At 38.5% G+C, this 24652-nt stretch overlaps 1 protein-coding gene and 1 long non-coding RNA gene across 5 annotated transcripts in view; one reads left to right on the plus strand and one right to left on the minus strand.

Annotated features, from left to right (window-relative positions):
• The window catches only part of Sgcd (sarcoglycan delta), a 973571-nt gene that overhangs the window by 783877 nt on the left and 165042 nt on the right, over positions 1–24652 (minus strand). The window lies entirely within an intron of this gene.
• Positions 1–24652, plus strand: part of LOC116078611 — a 78447-nt gene that overhangs the window by 8880 nt on the left and 44915 nt on the right. Inside the window, exon 2 of the long non-coding RNA XR_004113607.1 lies at positions 14972–15059. This is a non-coding gene — a long non-coding RNA (uncharacterized LOC116078611). The remainder of the gene's footprint in view (positions 1–14971; positions 15060–24652) is intronic.

A 24652-nucleotide genomic window follows, 5' to 3' on the forward strand; every position in this document is an offset into this window, starting at 1 on the left:
TTTCCTCTTTTGACCCTTTAACCTCTTAGCATGCAGATGAAGTATTTTCCAACCCCTCTGCCCTGGCCAATTTTACATAGACACACAAACCTTGCCCCAGAGACCCTGGAAACCTCTTCAAGGGCATATATTCCCACTTCTCCTTCCCTAATAAACTAAACCAGTTCTTCAAAGCTGTTCTATGTGCGTGTGTGTGTGTGTGTGTGTGTGTGTGTGTGTGTGTGTGTGTGTGTGTGTGTGTGTGTGTGTGTGTGTGTGTGTGTGTGTATTCTTTGCCTGAGCACTCACTACTGAACAAGGCCTCACATTGCATCTACACACTTGGGCTAAGTATACCTCTCTCTAGCCAAGCCTGATGTACATTAGGCTTGCTACCCCAAGAGGTAGAAGCTGACAGGCAGCAGTAATTCTTTCCTAGGTCTCTGGGCTATCCAGCTTCTGGTTCCAGGACATCTAAGCAGATGAGGAATGGGCTTCTTCTCTGGCTTGGGTGTAGAGTTAAACCTGTTATTGGTTGGCACAATCTTGGAGCTCCCAGAACATCTTACAGGAAGTACAGGTTGTGGGTGGAAGGTTTTGTGGCCAAGTTGGTCTACCAGCAACTAGGACCACAGACTACCTTGCCTTGTTATAGAAGATGGCTGTAATAGTCTCCATATCCTCCATTACCAGGAATCCTTGCTAGGGTTGCCCTTATAATTTGCATGAAGTTTCCACATCACCCTGCTAATGCCCCTCACTTCCAGTTGTCTCTCTCCTTACTGTCTCACCGCATCTCTAGCCCCTTGACCTGATCTCTTCTGCTCCCATACCCATTCACAATCTATTTGCTGAATCTATTCTAGTTTCTCTTCCCTGGATTATCTATGAATCATTGCTTGAGCCTTCCTTGTTACTTAACCTCTCTGGGTGATTATGATGTGATTATCCTTTACTTAACAGCTTATATCCTCTTACAAGTGAATACATATCATGTTTGTCTGTCTGGGTCTGGGTTTCTTGGTCAGGCTAGTTTTTTTCTAGATTTGGCTCAGCCACTAAAGGCTATTCTCTTATACATAAGGCTGCTATAAACACAGTGGAACATGTGTCCTTGTGACATGTTGGAACATCTTCTGGGTATATGCTCAGGAGTGGTATAGCTGAGTCATCAGGTAATATTATGTCCAACTTTCTGAGGAACCACCAAACTGATTTCCAGAATGGTTGTACCAGCTTGCAATCCCACCAGCAATGGAGGAGTATTCCTCTTTCTCCACATCCTCTCCAGCATCTGCTGTCACCTGAGAGTTTTTATTAGCCACTCTAACTGGTATGAGGTGGACTCTCAGGGTTGTTTTTTTCATTTCCCTGATGACTAAGGATGTTGAACATTTCTTTAGGTGCTCCTCGACCATTCAATATTCTTCAGTTGAAAATTCTTTCTTTAGCTCTGTGCTCCATTTTTAATAGGGTTATTTGGTTCTCTGGAGTCTAACTTCATGAGTTCTTTGATGTCCTTCAACAGAGTAATGGATGCAGAAAATGTAGTACATTTACACAATGAAGTACTACTCAGCTATTAAAACCAATGAATTCATGAAATTATTAGGCAAATGGATAGAACTAGAAAATATCATCCTGAGTGAGGTAATATAATCACAAAAGAACACACATGGTATGCACTCACTGATAAGTAGATATCAGCCCAAAAGCTCCAAATAACCAGGATACAATTCACAGATCATATGAAGCTCCATAAGAAGGAAGACCAAAGTGTGGGTGCTTCAGTCCTTCTTAGTAGGGGAAGAAAATACTAAAGGGAGGAAATATGGAGATAAAGTGTTGAGCAGAGACTGAAGGAAAGGCTAGCCAGAGACTGTCCCACCTGAGGATTCATCCCATATACAGTTACCAAACCCAGACACTATTGTGGATGCCAAGAAGTACATACTGAAAGGAGCCTGATAGGGCTGTCTCCTGAGAGGCCCTGCCAGAGCCTTACAAATATAGAGGCATATGTTCACAGCCAACCATTGGTCTGAGTGCAGGTTCCGCAGTAGAGGAGTTAGAGAAAGGACTGAAGAAGTGGAAGGGGTTTTCAACCCTAAAGAACAACAATATTAACCAACCAGATCCCCCAGAACTCCCGGGGACTAAGCCATCAACAAAGGAGTACACATGGAGGGACCTATGGCTCCAGCAACATATGTAGCAGAGGATGGCCTTCTCATGCATCAATGAGAGGAGATGTCCTTGATCCTATGAAGGCTAGATAGATGCCCCAGTGTAGGGAAATCGAAGTCAGGGAGGTGGGAGTGAGTAAGTGGGTGAAGGAACTCCCTCATAGAAGCAGGGGGAGGGAGGATGTGATAGGGTGTTTCTGGGAGGGAGGGAAACCAGGAAAGGAGATAACATATGAAAAGTAAATAAAGAAAATATCCAATAAAAAAAGAGGCTAGGCTCACAAAAAATCATCTTTAATTGTGTATATTTGTACGTGTGTGTTTATGTATGTGTAAAGTGTGTTTATGTGTTTATGTTGTGTTTAGATGTTTGCATATTTATATTGTTTGTTATGTGTGTGTTTGTGTGTGGGTGTGTGTGTGTAAGTACTCCAGAGTCCATAAGAAGTTATCAGATTTCCTGGAAATGGAGTCCCAGGTGATTATGCATAGCCCACACTGGGTGCACAGATGCACAGATCTCAACGAAAGTTCTCTGCAATAACAGTTTGCATTCTTACAGCTGAACCATCTTTCTAGCTCTGAACTTGAATATTGAATCCTTCTGCTTGTACCTCCCAATTCTGGAATTATTACAGGTACTCACTACCATACCTGTTTTTGAAATGCTAGGGATAGAAACCAGAGCTTTGTGCTTGCTAGCCAAGCAGTCTACCAACACCACTACAACTACAGCTCATATAGGACTTTTGTTATTTTCCAAGAAATACCACTAATGTGCACATGTTTTTATGATTATTTTTATGATTACTAGTCTCACCACTAGTATATTAAGAAAAGAGTCAAACACCAATGCAAATGGAAATTTTCAGAATATTACACAGACTTAAGTTTGATAATTCATAGTTTCTTTACTTCCTTATTTTATTAAGGATTTCTAAAGCTTTGATTATGAATCAACATAACCATACCTATGGTTTATTAAATCAGCACTAATTCTGAAGACTCATGAAACAAATTTGAATTTTACAAAGCTTCTCTTACAAATTAAACTAGCCCTGATAAGCACTCACTTATACTGCTATTGAAAGCATATATTTTCTCTTTCTTTCTTTCTTTCTTTCTTTCTTTCTTTCTTTCTCTTTCTCTTTCTTTCTTGCTTTCTTGCTTTCTTTCTTCCTTTTCTTTCTTCCTGCCTGCCTGCCTTTTTTCTTTCTCTTTCTTTCTTTCTTTCTTTCTTTCTTTCTTTCTTTCTTTCTTTCTTTCCTTCCTTCCTTCTTTCCTCCCTTTCTTCTTTCCTTCCTTCCTTCCTTCCTTCCTTCCTTCCTCCCTCCTTCCTTCATCCCTTTATTTAAGGTCTATTATTTTATTTTTTCAAAAATACGTGGCTATATACATATTAGTGCTGGTGACTTGAGGTAGAGTTAACCTTTGTCATGAGCTACCTAACATGGAAGCTGTGAGCTGGGCTCAGGTTCTCTGGAAGAGTAATGAGTTTTTAACCACTAAGCCATTGCTCCAGACACTCTTTTCCCTCATAAAGTACACACCTCAATATTTCTACATATACATTTAACTTTTTAGAATTGTGAAAATTAAGAACTAAAATGGAACCACATTCAATCCTACTTTTTACTAAAAGAGGCTCAGAACCAGGACCAGAACACCCCAACTGAGTTACGGAACCTATGCCAAGAATGGTCACACTGTTAGAAATCACCTCTTTAGCCCCAATCTACTCACTTTCCTTTCTATAGTCTCCTTCCCCTTTAATGACTTTCTGCTTGCTTTACATTCTTCGCCTGCCCAGATCACTGCTAAGATCTTTCAAGTCAAACGTCATTATCTTTGCTGCCCATCACCCATTAGCCTCTTCCTGGCTGAACATCCAGTGTCTGAGGTATAAATATGGAAAGTAAATATGAAAAGTAAATATGGAAAAGGAGAAACTGTTGCAACAAGGCAAATAATAAACCTTTTCCTTTGTTGCTACAGTTTGTATCCTAAGTGGCCCTAAGAGCCCTGCATATGTGTAAAAGATTTGGTCCTCAGCTTTGTGGATCTTGGCTAATTGTGACATCATCTTGAAGAGAATTCTTGGTCATGGATCTATTTCTATATAAACATACTATATACATTTATATATACATACATACATAAAACTATTATGTTTATTTCTATATAAACATACTAGCTTCCATCTGTGGTACACCAACCACTCTTTGCCATGATACTCTACATTACCCAAGGACTAAAGCAACAGGGCTAACTGACCCTGAAGGTAAACTTCTCACATTATGAATGAAAAAAAAAATAAGCCTTTTCTCTTTGTAAGTGGATGGCCTCTAAGATTCCTCACAGTAACATAATACTGACTGATACAGTGTGTTGATAAGATTTCATTTCATTAAGTCTATCTCCTTCCTTTCCCCCAAAGCCCCTTTTCTTCATCAGCATCCTTCTGGTTTTATCTGTTTTTGTAGAGAATTTCTTCCCATATGACTACATATGGCTCAGAAAAAATTCAAGGTTGTTCCAGATCTTTTAAACTATAAAGTTTTTCTTCTCTATCAAAAGTGACACAATATCAATAAGTGAGAAGGAAGGACAGGCTGAAGTGTGGATGGGTTAATATTTTTGTGCTTCTGGCTCATCTTACACCTCACTGTACATCTCTGGTGTGATGAACTTTAAATAATACTTCATTCAGAGGCTCTGAAGACTATGTTAAATTTCAAATAAACTCCTTCATTCTCTTAAGATTAAGTTCTATGCTCATACTGTGCAGGTTCTAGAAGGATCCTTTTAACCTAAATGTCTTCATGATTACCAGATGTCATAAAATCGCTCTATAAAATCTAAGGTCATAGGGAAAGCCTGTAATTGTTAACTCACTGCTCAAAACAGGGAAATAATTCCCTAGCAGAGAAGAATAAAGAATTAAATGCTCAAATAAAAAGGCAATACAAAAATACTAAGTGGTTTTGGTTAAAGAAATATTGCTTGTACTTGCCAATTCTATTTGTCCAATTCCCTTGATTCTTTTCCTTGTTTCCTTGTAGCTCTAATTGAAAATGTTCCAGCATTGCTCAGTTTGAAGCTGCTGTCACATTAACATATTGATCCTGTGATGGTTTTTGCAAGAGTTTTGTGCAAAGGCGATGTCCATTCACAAGAAGGCCATTACATAAAGGACATGAAATAAATAATTACGGATCTGCAGCTTTGCAGCTTTACTCCATTTTCTGGACTATGGAATCCATCTCAATGGTGGAATCTCATAATTTTTTATCATAATCATTACTACTAGATAGAAGATTTAAATTGGAATGTGCTGATTTATGGTCAATGCACAGACAAGCAATTCCCAATTCGTTTCTCTAAAACTTTCATATTATAACCCTATTAATAAAGTAAACAAGCATCTATCCCCAATATATGTAATATGGGGTATGTTTTATTCATATGTTATGCATCTTAAAAAATATACAATTAAAAGGGCTTGAGGACAGCTGAGTCATCACTGTGCTTGCTATGCAAGCATGAGGACCTGAGTTCAAAGACCAGAAACTATGTTAAAAATAAAAACAAAAAGCTAAGAATTGTGACACAAATTTGAAATTTCTACAATGAGAAGTAGAGGGGCAAATCTCTAATGCTCACTGTATAATCATTCCAGTCAAATCAGTTGGCTCCAGATTCTAAGAAGAGATTTTGTCTCAAAAAACAAGGTGGATGTTGCCAGAGGAATAGCTTCTAGGTTATCTCCTACACATATAAAAACACACATATACACAAACCATATAACGCAATGAAATAAAATACAGATAAGGTGCACAATATTTATGTTACCATTAGAATTATCTTGTTCACCTTTGTGTAGTGAAAAATTCCATAGTTTTGCAGGAAATACACTGCTAATAACAATATTCTCTACATAGGTCCTGCTCCATCTCACATAATAACTGTTTCATGCTATCTGACTATGCTAATAAGATACATCAAGAAATCTATCTATTCTGTACTGTATAGATTTACCCATCAGTGACCACTGGACCACTGACACACTGCCATTCACATTTCTCAGTAGGCATTGTTGGTTGCAGCTTCTGATGAATTATTGGTCTTCCCCATAAAACACTCAACCTTACATGCCCTCTTCCTCTAGAGCATATTTTTCCTTTGTTGGCTGGAGATGCTGTATTTTGGTTAAGTATATTTCTAAACACATGAACCAAACTGTTTGCACTAGCAAGAGGGAGGAAATAAATATCCCTAAAGCCTGGAAATATAACCTGTGTGGTAATACTGAAAAACATCCATACAAATAGCCAACCCAGAAGCCATTAGGAAATCCTCTTAAAGTATACTTCCTTATACATTCAAAAATTCATGAAAGTTTTGTCATTACTTCAACTTTGTGTTCTGTCTTTCATAAGCCATTTTTAATTTTTTACACAAAAGTAAAAATTTTGAAATTAGGGCTACTTACAAGCTTATCCCATTTCCATGAGTATCCCCAATATATTCAAGTTTCTGCTCAAGCAATAATAGTTCCTTAAGAGATAGGGTATAGCTGGGCAGTGGTGGTGCATGCCTTTAATCTCAGCACTTGTGAGACAGAGGCAGGCAGATTTCTGAGTTTGAGGCCAGCCTGGTCTACAGAGTGAGTTCCAGGACAGCCAAGGCTACACAGATAATCCCTCTCTCAAAAATCCAGAGAGAGAGACAGAGAGAAAAAGAGAGACAGACAGAGAGAGAGAGAGAGAGAGAGAGAGAGAGAGAGACAGAGACAGAGACAGAGACAGAGACAGAGACAGAGACAGAGACAGAGAGACAGAGAGACAGAGAGACAGAGAGACAGAGAATAGACCAGACAAGGAAATAGGATGTTGATCATTGCCCACATATTAAACTGTGGCACATGTAAGTTCTCCAAATCTCATCTAATGGTCCCAAGAGAAAACATCAGTATGCTAGTATTCTTCCTTTCCAGGTTATAGAACAGAGTTCACTTCCTAAAATCAAAGCAGAACCTCATGGTGTACTAGTGATCATCAAACACTTGACATAAAGAACTGCAAGGTAATAAAGGTTGACATTATGCTAAGCTCCTACAGCCACAACTTTCAAAGAATAGAAAGGATGGCTTTGATGTGAGAAAGAATAATTGCATCAAAAAGAAATTAATTTCCCTGTAAAAGTTTGTGATATATCAAGAACTGACCCCTGCACTTCACATGTAAGCCATGACCCTTTCCAGAGTGCATGTCTCTACTGTTGGAATAGGCTAGTCCTTAAAGCTTGTTGGGTAATTTGAGATAGATGATTCAAGGTATGGAATAACTGACAAGTCATCAAGAGTGTCATTATTAATGACCTCCTTAAGTTTGACACTTTAGTATCTTCTAATGACTTCAAAGAGAGAGGTCTTGCACATGTGGAGGCAACTTTCAGAACTGGGGTTATAAAGAACTGGAAGCAAACTCCATCTGTTGACATATTTCATGTTTATCATGTAGCTTGCAAAAACACTTTTCTTTTCCTACACAAGTGAACATTTCTTCCTAGTTTTAAGTTGCTTACACTTTCAGAATTGCACAGAATGTGCAAGTCCTCTCCCTTGGATTGACAGCAAATGCAGCAGACATTCTCGGGGGCCTTCTTGCAACAAGAGACATCTTTGACACACTCTCCTTTTTAGGTGTCTATGGCCACATATTTTTATTTTCCCACATTTTAGAATTTTCTTTTTCTTGGCCCCTTCTTCTTGACTCATGAAGTCTTGTTGTTCATCATCAGGTTGTAAGCCTAATCTTCTTTTCATTGTTACTATACCAGTGACTTCAATTACTTCCTACACAGTAAGAAGTAAAAACTGTGCCTCTTTACCCAGACTCCATGCAAAATGTTTCCTATCTATCTTCACTTACAACACAGTGCAGATCCTCTGATGACTACCAATATCCCATTTGGGCAGCTAGCTTGACAATCTGATTTTCTCCCTACAAGCTTGCAACATGGATTGCTGACAGCTGAGCCCTTTTCTGGAAATTACTTTCCTCTGACAACTGCACAATCCAATAGTAGATGTGCCTCCTCCCAAGGAAGTCCATAGAAACCAAGTGGTTGATCAAAGAATGTAAAGTTTATATATTCCTTCAATTTTTAATATTGTAAACTACATCTAGATTTCCATGTAGAAATTGGCCAATATCTTCACTAAAACTTCAGTTCAGGTGTAGGTGTGTGAGTATGTTTGTGTGAGTCTCTCTCTCTCTCTCTCTCTCTCTCTCTCTCTCTCTCTCTCTCTCTCTCTCTGTGTGTGTGTGTGTGTGTGTGTGTGTGTGTGTGAATGTATGGGTGTGAGTGTAAGAGAGAGGGAGGATCCTTCTTTCCTCATTTTTTTCATAGGGGTGTATTTTTGACAACTCTGTTATAAACTCTCACTAAATTCTTCATTTAAACCTTTGCCATAGGAACTCACAGATAGCACCACAATGAAATGTATCTTCCTTCTTATGAACTCTCCCACATTTTTGTCTTTTCTACAAATATTTCCTACGTCATAGTCTCAGACTGGGTAGCAACTTAGTGGTCAAGTGCTAGTCTGGCATACACAAGGTCCTGAGTTAAGTCTTCAGCATCCAAATATGAGCAAGCACAAATACTACCTCAATGAATAATACCATTATTTTCCCAGTTACTCAAGTTAGATAACTGAGAGTCATCCTCCATATAGTCTCTGTATATCATTCTCATGGATTCTTAAGTAACTTCTTTGTTCCATACTGCTGTTTTCCACTTAAGTGTCTCCTGTCTCAAAGATTATTGTATTGTGGTCCAATTAATGAGCCAAAGCTAAATGTGGATTGCTTCCCTGACAGCTCTGAGTGTAGTCTGAGGCAGATGGAACATCCTATCATTGGCTATATCTAAGAATAACCTCAGTCAGGGTTCCAAATTGTCACCAGTTTCAACAGAATTATCAGTTTCTATCTCTGCCATGCTGGGATGAAGACTGGAAACACCATTTTTACCACCACATGTCTTCATTCTCCGAAGCCAGGTATAAATCCTCTTCATTTTCTGTGTCTCTCTTTCAGCCTAAGCCTTACAATGTATAGTCACTTGCCAAATATTTGTGGAATGAGTTAATAAGCCAGTCAATAAATCTTTTAAAGGCAGAAATGAATCAAAAATGAAATGAAGGGAGGTATGCTAAAAAGGAAAATAGAGTGGTGAAGAGAAAGCAGTATCTAAACCTTCCAAGGGTCTTGTCCCTTGCATTGAATTGATGCCACAATGAATGATCTATTTTAGGAGATAAGAGGGATGCTGGCAAAGTTCTGGAAAACAAGACATTAAATTATAGCTACATTTTCTCATTTTGTTTCCTCTAGTTTGGAATTTCCAAGAGGGATTGTGATGCCAGTTTGTGCAGCGAAGAGTTTATGCAAGAGAGAGGAATTGATAAATACTAATTAATGATAATAATTAAGGAGGGAGAAGTAGGTAGAAGACACAACTGGAATAGTTAAGTAGATTTCAGCTGAGATAAGTCCCTTTCTAAAATGGAGTTCTCTGTCATTGTTTGTGCCTATTGCTTCATAATTTTTTCTTTTAGAAAAAAATAGCTAACAAATGAAAAAAAAATGATGTCCATGCCCTATGTCAATCACATACTATTGGCCTGACTGTGGAGGGGTTGTTTAACCTCTCTGAACTTGTACATCTGTGTCTGTAAGAAACAGCCTCAGCCTCCAACTAGATGATGGTCACATCCATTTCTAGCTCTAAACTCCTGTTCCATTTTGTCTGATGCTATTTTTAGATCTCCCCATGCCTGTCAATCCAGTGCTTTCTGCAAACTGGAAAATGAATTCAAACTGGCTAGTGTTTTATTAGAGTCATCTAAAAATAAACTTTGTAGCAGAGACTAGGAAACTTCTCTATGGAAACAATATGTGCCCATGAGCCAGGAGATCCTTTTGCAGGAACCATTTTCTCCTGATTCTTTGTTACCTCTGAAAATGTGTGCTTCCCACAAGCCAGAGATAAGGAGGAGAGCGACATACTTATTCACCACACTGACATATAGAGAAGAAGAAAGAAGACACAATGTGTGGGTTTGTGGCAAGTGTTTGCTACTTGGGATTGTACTTAGTGGAAGTCTGAGAAATTGTGAATCAGAAACTGAAATCAAGTAGGTTTCAGCAGGCATTAATTATACTAATGAAATGGTCTGTCTGTCTTTAAATTCTGCCTCAATTCGGAGTAAACTGTAATTTACCTCCCTGTGATTAAGCAGGGAGGGCAGAGTAAATGTCCTAGGAACATATGTTCTCACTATTTTCTAATTATCACATGTCATTTTGTCCATTAAAATATGAGATTTTATTTTAATTTTAACTTAACATTTTTACCCCATTTTTTCCTCCCAACTCCTTCCAAATCCCCATCCTCCTTTATATTATTTATTTATTTATTTATTTATTTATTTATTTACTTAACAAGAGACCATAACCATGCATATATCATGGTCTTCTGATTCTTACCATCTCTCCACTCCTTCACCTGAAATTCTGAGGTGTTCCCTGAGCCTTAAGTGTAGGAGTCCTGTTGTAAATGAAAGTAGACATCCAGAGATCAATTGATCTTTGAATTTTGACCAGCTGTAGGTTTCTACAATGTTCCTTGTCTACTGCAAAAAGAAGCTTTGATGAGGGGTGAAGGCTACACATATCTGTGGGTTTAAGAACTGAAGTGGAAACTGGAAGGCTTTTTGGAAAGTCAGTTGGATGGTGTTTTGCTGGGGCAAACAGGTGAAGGAACATTTTATTAAAGTGGACACAGGTATGAAAAGGCTAAGGCAGACTCCTGAAGGAACATTTTGCTGAAGCAGACACAGGAGAGAGGGTGTTCTCTTAAAGCAAACAAGTATAAGGATACATGCATGCTAACGACACACATGCATTGGCCTGCCTTACATTGCATAGTTGAGCTGCATTTGATGGGACTCCTTAGAGAGAAACACACCAAAAATATATCTGGTAGTGAGCTAGTTTCTTGCTGCTTCTGTGAACTCGCCCTGATTGGGTTGCATATACTGAGGCAAGATTCATCCTGAGACAAGAGCCCCCTGCTAAGGCAAGACCTGTGCTGAGTCAGGGCATGTGGAGGACACATGATGTTTGGAGGGTATAAATAGGACTCCAGAGAGTGACAGAGACAGAGCTTGGCTTGCTGGTACAGATAGCTGTGCAATGCTTGTGGGTCTAGAGTCTTCACTGAACTTTGCTTCCCTAAGAGAGGCACAGCCTAGAATTTCTCCTGGTGTTCCCATTGGTCCCTTCTGCTGACTTGAGCCAAGGCTAAGGCCTGGCTGTCTCTGCTACATTGTGTCATCACTAACCCAACTCTGCCTTACTGTATTGCTGGTGTATCCATGAGGCGTTTGTGAGTGGATAGAGCTGCTGCTGCCTGCTAACCTGTGAATTAAACTGCTGATTTCCAGACAACACAAGTGCGAATTACTCCAAAGAACCTTTCTAAGCATGTCCACTTCTCCTGTATCCTTTCTTTTCCACTATCTCTGGCTGGTGGTGGGCTCCAAGGGAGGTTAAAGTTTTTAAGAATCATCACTAAAGATAAGGTTTTAAAAAATTAAAGTTACAATGGTAAGTATTAAGAACGTAGTGAGGGGTTATACTGGCTTAGGAAACTGACAGTAGTAGGCTCTTGTACAGGTTCCATGGCTTTACCAGCATAGGTAGTTAGATAAATTTACAGTGCTAACAAGACATGAATTCCCTCCCAGTTAAGTAATTGCTGGTGGGTCTTGGGATATAAGCCCCACTATTGCATCTATCAGAATATCTTACCATGCTGGTCATTGTTCTGGTCCCTTAGTGTTATAGCTGTATAGAACTTTGATTGCTTTCCTCCCACAAGTACTTGCATGGCTCCTTCTAAAACTATGAAGGTAATTCTCAGTAAAGAAGCTTCCAAATCATTTCCTAATTGGTTCCTATAGGAATTCACCTTTTGGGGAGGGAAGTCACCAAGGACAATGACATTGGCCTATATTATTTGCAAGTCTCTTAGAATCTTCTGGCCAACAGCTCAAAATAAGGATACGTGTGTGTGTGTGTGTGTGTGTGTGTGTGTGTGTGTATACACACACACATATATCTATATATACACACATATACATAAACATACATACATATATATACATATATATGCTAATGGCACACATACATGATTAAATATATAGAGAGAGACATTTGCTTTCATTTGTTAATATATGGGAGGTCACAATTTCTATCCCCATTCTGCCTTATTTAATGGAAAACACTCAAAATAATTTTAATCTCATGAAAAAAATGTACTCCCCCTTTTAAGGAAAATGGAATATAAAAGAGAATTGCATGAAAAACCAAGAGATTGGACCATATGTAATATGGGCCACCAGTAGACTTTGTGAGGCATGACTGATAATCTAAGTTAGAGATTAGAGAAATATAGCAAAAAAAAAATTATAGCAGCAAGCTATGCTGTTCCTGACAAGGTAGATAAAACCTTGTTATTCCTTGTTTCAAGGGAATCTTTTCAGATCTGATAGAAGTCGAATAGCCCTCCACAAATTCTTACCATTGGTAATATTAGAAGGGCTGGGAAGATTTATTTAAAATCCTCCTCAAATGGAAGAGTTCAGATTGCACATGCTACATTTCTTGGTTCTATGTCCTGCAATGTGATAAAGGAAAGATGGCTGACTTCTGTCAAGCTGCTTCTTGCTTGGCCTCTTTGTATTCCTAAGGACAAACTTTCTGGGAATATTCTGTTCCCTATATAGAAGTCTACTTTACAATTAGCTGGCTTACAGATATTTTCCCTCATAAACTCATTCTTAAAACCTCAGTTCTCCAAACAGTTCCATAATCCTCATTTAAGTAGCAATAATGTCTGATAAGAACAGTTAGCATTAGATCACTTAGTTATTATAGATAAGGTCCCATTCACATTGGATCCTGTTCAAGAAACAGCATGTCTTATAATTCTGATGTTGGTATATACCCTTCTCAACCTCCTTTAACACAGAGACAGCTAAGGCAGGCCCTCACATGCCCTGAACTATTTGCATGTAGGGAACTGGTAACATTATTTCTATAGAGTGAGAATGAAAGTTTTCAGAGTTAAAAAACCAACGACCAACTGGAAATAAGGGATAGAGTATGTTCAGATGCCAGATGACAAGGTTAGAGCCAATGGGCCAAATTTAAATACAGGCAAACCTTTGTGTATGCCTCTCTCTTTTTTATCAGAATTTAAGATGTTTAATGTATTTGTACTTCTTGTTACAAAATGGGAAGGTGTCCTTTGAAGCCAAGTCAAAGAGAGAAAGCTAGGAAGCAAGCCATTTGGGTAACCAGTCTAAAAGTTTCATCTCCACCTGACCCTTTCTTGAGTCTAGAAAACACATTCTATCCTTTTCCCTTCTCACTTCAATGGACATGTCTAAGAAGCAGCTAAGGTAACAGCACTGTAAGAAATGTGCAAATTAGAACATCCCCCAACAGACCTCTGTTGGTCTATAATCTAGTTGACCAGGTGACCATGCAGAGAGATTACCCATTGTGAAAACTCAATACCTACTATCTCAACATAATTGCAATTGTTAGGAGCTTTAAAAGAAATATTTTATTTATTTATGAAAATATAAACAAAATAAGCCACAGTCACTTTGATAGAAATTATATTACATTAAATTCTCCATCTTCTTAAAACTTTTTGTTAGTGGTCATTAAATATTTTGTCCTCTCTCAACCCTTCTAATGAAAACATCTGCAGTATGGCTCATGAGGAGTAAAAAGACACTGCTCTAATACAATAAGACTGTACTTACTTTGCTTCCAAATGAGCCATTGTGCTTTATCCTTGCTCAGAACTCAATTTGAACAATGAAAATACAGTCTTATGGGTCTTAGTTTATTTTTAAAGATGTCTATAAATGAAGATCATTTGTTTTGTTCATTAAGTAGCTCTCTCCCTCATATATATAACAATGCCTATCAATGAGATGTGAAAGGAATTGACTACCTTTTATCTTTCCTCTCTGTCTCTGTCTCAGTTTCTTATTTTTCCACTATCTCTTCCATATGCCAGACGAAGCAGCTTGCTACAATTGGAGAGTCTGTCAAGTGATGATGCAGAATTGGCTTCTATCTACAGTAGTCATCCCGATGACTACATTCAGATGTGCCACACATACACTTTAAACTTTGGAAACAGTTGACACAATATAGGAATTGAACTATTTTTTAATGGGTTATTCATTTAATGTATAGTTGGTTCATCATATAACCAACACTAATGTGATTGCTAACAAGTGAGAAAAATCTAATCTATATTATTATCAAATGTTATCCTTTCCATAAGAATAAAGAGTAGGACAGTAAACTGATAAAACATGATCTGCAGACATTTAAATATGGATTAATAAGATTTTGTAGATTTTACTTTGCATTATGTAGCTACTGATGTGTGTGTGTGTGTGTGTGTGTGTGTGTGTGTGTGTGTGCATACATGTGTGCATCTGTGAATGGGGGGGGGGAATTTTTATCTTGGTCTTGTTACATTTTTTTCTTACATTCCCTGTGCTTACTGTTCTGTTGTTCCAGACTTTCTTTATATGGTTGATCTGTCTTTTTTTAAAAATTATTATACAGTTATATATAGTTAATCTGTCTTTAGTTTTATTACTACATAGTCACAGATCCCTTTATGCCATGGGTTTTCAGTGAAGAACAGATCATGACCAGGGAACACAAACTGTTTCTGGAGAACATGCAAGCTGAAAAAAGCACAGAGGAGTGAAGATTTCCCAAGGTAGGTGAGGTAATTGGGAGAATCTCGGCAGTCCCTTACTGTGTTGAAAATGAGTGAGAGGCAGAGAAGCATTGCTTTGAATTGCTGTCATATGCTTCATGTGTATCTGTGTGATTCTTTTTTCCCATCTCACTTACTTATTTAAGAGCAGAGACTGTGTCTTCTATGTCTGCCAAGTGTTTGGACCATCTGTGCAAAGGTCCTAACATTTTTGTACGGAATATTCCTGGGAAGACACAGTGTTTATTTGTATGCAAACTTGAATTATACAAACTTAAAAAATAGCATAATAAATGTTCAAGTTTCATAATATGAAATGATGGGATTTCCTTCAAATTAAAAATTTACCAACAGAGTTTGGCAAGGTAGCTCAAGGGTAAAGAATGAGAGGAGTATGAGGTCCTGAGTTATATCCATGTGGTAGAAGAAGAGAACTTACTTCCCATAAAATGTCCTCTGATCTCCAGATGTGTCCAAAGGTTTATGTGTATACATATGTGCACATAAAAATAAATATAATTAATTAAAAATTTAAATTGCCAAGATTTGGATGGTTTGAAAACTGCTAAGCCAAGTGAACTCTTAATCATGTTTATCACCAGGTGGTAACATTGTAGGTATGGAAATTCCTGCCCTGCCACAGTTCTATGGACTGTCTTGTACAAGGTTTCGAAGAATGCCTATTTCCAGCAAAATTCATAATCCATATACTAGAATCTTTCAAAGTACATTTATTAGAATTTATTACAGGAATATATACATATTATATATTCTCTATATTTTTGTTTTGCTTTGTTTTATTTTTATTTTTTCCTTTTATTAGATATTTTCTTTATTTATATTTCAAATAAACCCATCCACCCACTCCCACCTTCCAGTCCTGGCATTCCCCTACACTGAGGCATCGAACCTCCTCAGGCCAAAGGGCTGCTCCTCCCAGTGAAGTCCAATGAGGGCATCCTCTGCCACATATGCGGCCGGAGCCATGAGTCCCTCCATGTATACTATTTAGTTGGTAGTCCAGTCCCTGGAACCTCTGAGGGGTCAGGCCTGTTGACACTGTTGCTCCCTCCATGGGGCTGAAAACCCTCTCAGCTCCTTCAATCCCTTCTCCAACTCCTCCATCAGAGACCTCTCACTCAGTCCAATGGTTAGCTGTGAATATCTGCCTCTGTATTAGTCAGGATCTAGCAGGGCCTCTAAGGAGACAGCCATATCAGGCTCCAGTTAGCAAGCACTTCTTGGCATCCACAATAGCTGCTGGTATGGCAATTGTATATGGGATGCATCCCTAGGTGGTTAAGTCTCTGGTGGCCTCTCCTTCAGGCTTTGTTCCACATTTTTTCTGCATATTTCCTCCTGAGAGTATTTTGTTCTCCCTTCTAAGAAGCACTGAAGCATTCATACTTTGGTCTTCCTTCTTCTTGAGGTTCATATGGTCTGTGAATTGTATCTTGAGTATTCCAAACGTTTGGGCTAATATCCATTTATCAGTGAGTACATAAGGTGTGTGTACTTTTGTGACTGCATTACCTCACTCAGGATGGTATTTTCAAGTTCCATGTGCCTGTGAATTTCATGAAGTCATTGTTTTAGTAACTGAGTAGTATTCCACTGTGTAAATGTACCAGATTTTCTGTATCCATTCATCTGTTTAGGAACATCTGGGTTGTTTCCAGCTTCTAGCTATTATAAATATGACTGCTATGGATATAGTGGAGCATGTGTTCTTATTACATGTTGGAGCATCTTCTGGGTATATGCCCAGGAGTGGTATAGCTGGGTCCTCAGATAGTACTATGTCCAATTTTCTAAGGAACCACCAGACTGATTTCCATAGTGGTTGTACCAGTGTGCAATCCCACCAACAATGGAGGAGTGTTCCTCTTTTTCCACATTCTCACCAGCATCTGCTGTCACCTGAGTTTATATACATACATATATATGTATATATATATATATGTATATATATATATATATATATATTACACTTCATATTCAGTTTCCCACCTCCCCATCAACTCTGACTGCTCCACATCCCACATCTCCTTCCCATCCCTGTCTCCATATAGATGCCCCTACCCCCTACCCGACTTGACCTCTAAACACCCTAGCTCCTCCAGTCTCTAGACAGTTAGGTGTATCATCTCTGAATGAACACAGACACACAGACCCAGAAGTCCTCTACTGTATTTGTGTTGGGGGCGTCATATCAGCTGGTATATGCTGTCTGTTTGGTTGTCCAGTGTTTGAGAGATCTTGGGGGGTCCAGATTAATTAAGACTTCTGGTCCTCCTACAGGATCGCCCTTCTCCTCAGGCTTCTTTCAGCCTTCTCTAATTCAACATCAGTGGTTAGCTGCTTCTGTCCATTGGTTGGGTACAAATATCTCCATCTGACTCTTTCAGCTGCTTGTTGGGTCTTCTGGAATGTGGTCATTCTAGGTCCCTTTTTGTGAGCTCTCCATTGCCTCAGTAATAGTGTCAGGCCTAGGGACCTCCCCTTGAGCTGCATCCCACTTTCGGCCTGTCTCTGGACCTTCCTTTCCTCAGCCTCCTCTCCATTTCCATCCCTGTAATTCTCTCAGACAGGAACAATTATGGGTCAGAGATGTGACTGTGGGATGGCAACACCATCACTCACTTGATGCCCTGTCTTCCTCCTGGAGGTGGGCTCTGTAAGTTCCCTTTCTCTCACTTGGAGTCCTGAGGAGTCTTTCTCCTCTCAGGTCTCTGGTACATTTTGGAGGGTCTCCCAACCTCCTTAAGTTGCCTATTTCCATTCTTTCTGCTGTATCAGTCCTTTTCCCTCACCCAATACCAGATCAGGTTACCCTCTTCCTCCACTCTCCCACCCTGTCCATTTTCCCTCCCAGGTCTCTCCCTCCCTCCCCACTTGTGATTGCTTTCTTCTCTCTCCCTGAGGCGTCCTCACTTGCACACTTCAGCTTTTTGACCTTTTTGAGTTCTGTGGACTGTATCCTGGGTATTCTATACTACTACTACTACTACTACTACTACTACTACTACTACTACTACTATTATTATTATTATTATTGGCTAATATCCACTTATTAAGGAATAGATGCCATACACATTTTTTGGTAACACATTTTGTTACCTCACTCAGGATGATATTTTCTAGTTCCATCCATTTTCCTGCAAAACTCAGGATGTCCTCATTCTTAACAGCTGAGTAGTAGTCTATTATGTAAATAAACCACACTTTCTGTATCCTTTCTTCTGTCTTAGAACATCTAGGCTGTTTCCAGCTTCTGGCTATCAAAAATAATGCCACTATGAACATAGTGAAACACATGCCCCTGTGGCATCATGGGGCATCTTTTAGGTATATTCCCAAGAGTGGTAAAGCTAGGTGTTCAGGTACATACATCTATTTCCAATTTTCTGAGGAATCTCCAGATTGATTTTTAGAGTGGTTGTACCTGTTTGCATTCCCAACAGCAATGGAAGAGTGTTCCTTTTTCTCCACATCTTCTCCATGTGTTGTCACCTGAAATTTTGATTTTAGCCATTCTGATTGGTGTAAAGTGGAATTCCAGGGTCATTTTGATTTGCATTTCTCAGATCACTAAGGACTTTGAAAATTTCCTTAGATGCTTCTCAGCCATTTGAGGTTCTTATGTTGTGAATTCTTGGTTTAGTTCTATATCCCATTTTTTTATTGGGTTGCTTGGTTTTTTGGTGATTAACTTCTTAAGTTCTTTATATATTTTGGATATTAGCCCTCTATTGAATGTGGGCTTAGTGAAGATTTTTTCCCAATTTGTAGGTTGCCAATTTGTCTTATTGACTATGTCCTTTGCCTTACAGAAGCTTTCCAGTTTCATGAGGTCCTATTTGACCTTAGCCATTCTAACTAGTGTGACTTGGAATCCTAAGGTCATTTTGATTTGCATTTCCCAGATGACTGATGATTTCAAACATTTCTTTAAGTGCTTCTCAGTCATTTGAGTTTCCTCATTTGAGAATTCTCTGTTTACCTCTGTTCCCCATTTTTAATAGGGTTATTTGGTTCTCTGGAGTCTAACTTCTTGAGGTCTTTGTATATATTGGATATTAGCCCTCTATCAGATGTGGGATTGGTAAAGATCTTTTCCCAATCTACTGGTTGCCATTTTGTCCTATTGACAGTTTCTTTTGCCTTAGAGAAGGTTGGCAATTTTATGAGTCTTGAAATTTGTTTTTGTTTGTTTGTTTGTTTTGGGGGGGTTGTTTTTTTTGTTTGTTTGTTTGAAATTTGTTGATTCTTGATCTTAGAACATAAGCCATTGATGTTCTTCAGGAAAATTTCCCGTGTCTATGTGTTCGAGGCTCTTCCCCACTTTCCTTTCTATAAATTTCAGTGTATCTGGTTTTATGTGAAGGCTCTTGATCCACTTGTACTTGACCTTTGTGCATGCAAATAAGAATGGATCAATTTGAATTCTTCTACATGTTTATTGCCAGTTGAACCAGCACCATTTGTTGAAAATGCTGTCTTTTTTCCACTGGATGGTTTTAGCTCCTTTGTCAATGAGCAAGTTACCATAGATGTGTGGGTTCATTTCTGGGTCTTTAATTCTATTCCACCGATCTACCTGTCTGTCACTGTACCTGTACCTTGCAGTTTTTATCATCATTGCTCTTCAGTACAGCTTGAGGTCAGGAGTGGTGATTCCCCCAGAAATTCCTTTATTGTTGGGAATAGTTTTCGATATCCTTGGTTTTTTGTTATTCCAAATGAATTTGAGAATTACTTGTTTTGTATAATTAATCATTTTATTCATTTACATTTCAAATGATATCCCTTTCCCAATTTCCCCTCTGGAACCCCCTATCCCTTTCTAAGTAGAAAGTTTAGAAATATTTGAAAATGTACTGATTACATATAAAGGTATAGGACAGAACACATATTGATGATTAAGTTAAAATTCATTTTTCTTTATTGATTATTATGGAGAATCTACATAGGCTATTTTTTACTTTGTTGTATATAATGTTTATATAAACAGAATTTATAATACATAACTAGTTGAGATAAGGATGAAGAAGAACACCTTAATGTCTCCTAAAGTGGTATCCAGAAGGCTGGGGATATGGCTTAATTGCTAGAATCTTTGCCTTGCATGCACAAAGTCCTAGCATTATTCCCAACACTGCTTAACCCCATTGTGCTGTTTCACACCTGCCATCCTAGCTACCCAGAAGCAAAGGTAAGAAGATCAGAAGTTCAAGATCATCTTCAACCATGCAAAATAAAACTCAAATAAAATACTGAGTTCTCAGCCCCCACATAAATGACAGCACACAGTAGATATGAAAATAAATTAGGTTATTAATGAGCACAGGGGTCTGATTAGAGCATTGCAGTTACACTAGATGCTCAAACATTAACAAGTATCTAATGTGGTAACAGTCTGTGTTTCACTTGTCACAGATATACACTACCTTAGTGTTTGATGGGGAACCTGGGAAGCATCCCACAGAAACTCAAGTGGTAGCACATGGTGCAATACCACAATATGGGTGAGAAGATCTAAGTTCAGTTTCTTCCATTCACTAACAATGAAATTTAGAGAAAGAGCCTTGTATCTCCAGATTGAAAGCTCTTCATTAGTTAAGCGTTCCCCTAAAGCCAACTTCCAAGATATAAGCATTAATTAGTTTTATCCTCAATAAAAGTTTCCCAGCCCTCTCTGGTGATTACCAATGGGTTTGTATCTCTAAGCTTAGCATCAGGGATGCTGTTTCCATGATCTTGATATCTCTGCTTCTGAGGTTTATACAGTGAGCACAGATTGTACAAAAATCCTGTACTTAAATCAGGGGATGCCTGCCAAAATCAACCACACTCCTATAATATTATGATCTTGGGTCTATTTTTAAAAATGAATTCTACTTCAAATGCAATTCAATACAATGGGTAAAAGGTTTGCCTGGCATGGTTTGAAGAAAAGAATAATTCCTTAACGCTCAAGGTGCTAGTAATGAACAATCAGAAAGTACAATTATAAAATATAAAAAAAACAATAAGGGGGAAATAACATGTAGAGAAATTTCCAACTGAAAATGCTCAGTGCAAGAATATACAAATATATAAGAAATAAAGATATACAACTTTAAATGTTCACAGTGGGAACAGTTCAAAACAAAAACAGCAACAACAAACCAAACCAAACAAGCAAACAAAAATCAAAACAGAGGGTAGAGAGGTATGGAGAAAAGGAAGTACTGCTTTGGAATGCCAAATCCTAGCCTGGAAGAGGCACTTGGGTTATACTCCCTGAACCCTTTGTCTGTCAACCACCTGCTGGTGGAAATGCCAACACATGAGACAGTCCATTCTGTATTGAATGTTTGTCTGAGGCTGATCTGATGTTGACTTCCTGCCTGTTCATATTGTGTTCTCTACCACAGTCTACCGAGGGAGCTCTTTCACAAGACCTCTTTTAAGACAAACATCATCTGCAAGTTGTCTCTTCACCTGGATAAATGTTTCTAGTATCTTCCATCACTAATTTCACAAGTCTGGCTAGCTATACCATTTCATCCCACTAACCTCTGCTCAAAACTCAGCCCTATTTCTTAAACTTCTCTAATTTGAATAACTCAAAGTTGAGCATCCTATAGGAAAGACTGTCAGAAATCACGTTAAAAAGAGAGAAATTCTGAAATGCACACCTCATGTCACTGCAGTAGAAATTATCACCCTGGACCAGTAGGGGGAATGTCAAGATTAATATTATAGCTCTGGATGTGGAAGGGTCCTTATAAGGAAGACTGTTAGTAATACATTTTTCTAAATACTCACATGCCAAGAGTTAACAGAGTGCAAGAGAAATGAAACAAGCATGGGAGGGATGCAATGGGAACACAATCAATGAAGCAAGAATAATGGAAATAAGACTGATGAGAAAAGGATCTGGAGCTACAAAAGAAGGATGCTGCTTAGGTAAAAAAGATGATGCACAGAGGAAATGGAAAGAAGGAGCGAGGAAGAAAGGCAGAGCCAGCCAAGACCAAGATGAATTGGCCATCACACTGGCTTCCAAATAAAATGATTGTGAACAAAATGAAGGCCATGTAATGAGGAGAAGACATATTCAACACAACAATCTGGCCTCCAAGTTGTGCTTAAAATACTGCCACACAACCATGTGATTTGGAAGAAAATTACTTACTGTAGAGTTACTGTGCACTGTGCTGCTGCAGTCTGGCACTGCTAGGAGAAGAGAGTCCCAACTGCCATCTGGAGAGAACTCAAGGTTTTCATGCCCTGATAGAAAGCACAGACTGCTCAAAGAATAATTGAAAGATCAGTTTTCATGTTGCTAGTTAATCTTTCCTGACAGCACAGGAGAGGTTCTCTAGGTGAAGAATACTCAGTGGAACACTAGTACATACTAGCAGTCAGTACCTGCTCGTGTATGGGCCTTGCTTTTGCTTCTGGAATCTCCCTTCTTGACCCTACAGCTCACTCAGTAGAGACAAGAGTCTTGAACATGCCTGGGGCTTCACTCAGATATGGCCCTTTGTCATCTGTCTGATACGCTAATCTTCAGAGCCTTCAATTGACATATTAATGTAGACATCCTAGAAAATAGAGATCCAGTGGTTCCCTCAGAGATGAAACTAAATAATGGCATCAGCCAGACTAGTCATGTATGTCTAATACATGGAGAGGAAAGGTATGTGGAAAGATTAAGTTATTGCACTCAGTCTATAAACCAGAGAGGGGGTGGACAATGATAATGGTGTTTGAGCTCTCTATACTGTTCTGTCCCCAGAGAGAAGGCTTTAGGTGGAAGCAGAAAGAGCCACTGTCATAAGCAATGCTGTGAAACACAGAGAGCACAAATGACAAAAGCTGACACTGACTGAAGTGCAAAGGATATACCTTTTTTTTTCTTTTCAAAAAGCTCTGATCCAACCAGGATGCAACAAGGACAAGAAACTCTCAGTTATCTGAGGTCAACACTGTAGTAACATTGAATGCTTTCCCATATGTCTATCAGCAAAGGTGAAGCATGAGTGGATTTCTAAACAGGCTGTTAAGACTTGGGCAAGAGACACAATAGTAGAACACAATGGCTACTGCATGCAGCTGATGAAGAGGCCACTCAGATACTCCCAAGCCTTTCTGGAAAAGATGTTGCAGGGGAATGAATGACTAATTGTGAACTGACTAAATGCAGAGACCACTTTAGAAACTACAGAGAGGGAACTGAAGTCAACCATTGACCTCTGCTCAAGAACTGCTGTTATCTTAAAACTATTAACATATCTCCTGATTTTATAAAAAAAAAAATTCCTGAGAAGGTATACATATGATATACTCTTATAGGTGAGGATAATCTCATTCAATTTTTTGAAAGTCAATTTGAAATATTTCATACAAGTTATTTCTAAGATACCCAGTCCATATGTAGTGAGACAATAAGAGCCATAACTATATTCAGACCCTCTGAGAATCTTACAGATTATTCAAATGAAAGCTCTAGGGAACTATACAACATTATAAAAAGCATGCCTTACAAAATTAAGTATGAAGCAGCTGCAATGTAGAACAAACAAAATCAAACTCAGTAATCAGAAATTAAAGGTCAGCTGAAGACAGAGGATCATGAAATTAAAAACAAGAGATAAAATCTGAATGACTTAGACAAGAAATATGGAAAACATCTTAGAGCTTTCTTCTCTTCCTTCCTCACTTCTTTAATTGTCTATTATTTCCTCTTTGATAATTTTATAAATGTATATAATATGTTTATATTATATCTGCCACCCTCCCACATCCAAAAACATGAAAAATAAAATATAAAAATGGAGCCATAGAGGGCAACCTGAAGTTTATTTATAATATAGAAAATTCAGAGATGGTGACCAAAATTTAAGATTTTGGACATGGTGAGTGTCTATGTATGTGACATTTCATAGAGTAATCTGGGCCTTAGTTCTCCTAAAAAAAAACTGGCCACATCATTTTTGTGGTTGTACAGGTATTGGTGTGCAGTGCATTGGCATCCTCCTGGCATTCACCTTGCTCTTGGTTGAAATGAGCATCACTGCACTCTGAAGCTGGAGGAAATAAGCCAGTGAATACAACTATAGGCCCTAGACAACCCTTCCTCTGCCATCTCACCATTCACAATATACAGTCCTACTTCCACAGCCACAATGTCCCAATATTTTTGCTACAAACTTACCAAATAGGTTTAAGTCAAGGAATGCAAATGAACCACAGGGTTGAGGGGTTTCTCCACTGCTCATGGACTTGCCTAACACTAGGAATCATCCCATGCATGAAACATTCTTTCTTCTATTATTAAGAAGTGACAAATTGGGCTAGAGAGATGGCTCAGAGGTCAAGAGAACTAACTGCTCTTCCAGAGGTCCTGAGTTCAAATCCCAGCAACCACATGGTGGCTCACAACCCATCCATAATGAGATCTGATGTCCTCTTCCAGTATGTCTGAAGACAGCTACAGTGTACTTTACAGTGTACTTATATATAATAAATAAAGAAAATATTTTTTTTAAAAAAAAAGAAGTGACAAATTGCTAACCATTGATTCGTTGATTTTTTTTTTT

This window comes from Mastomys coucha, unplaced genomic scaffold (assembly GCF_008632895.1).
Source record: "Mastomys coucha isolate ucsf_1 unplaced genomic scaffold, UCSF_Mcou_1 pScaffold5, whole genome shotgun sequence".
NCBI classification, from domain to species: domain Eukaryota; kingdom Metazoa; phylum Chordata; class Mammalia; order Rodentia; family Muridae; genus Mastomys; species Mastomys coucha.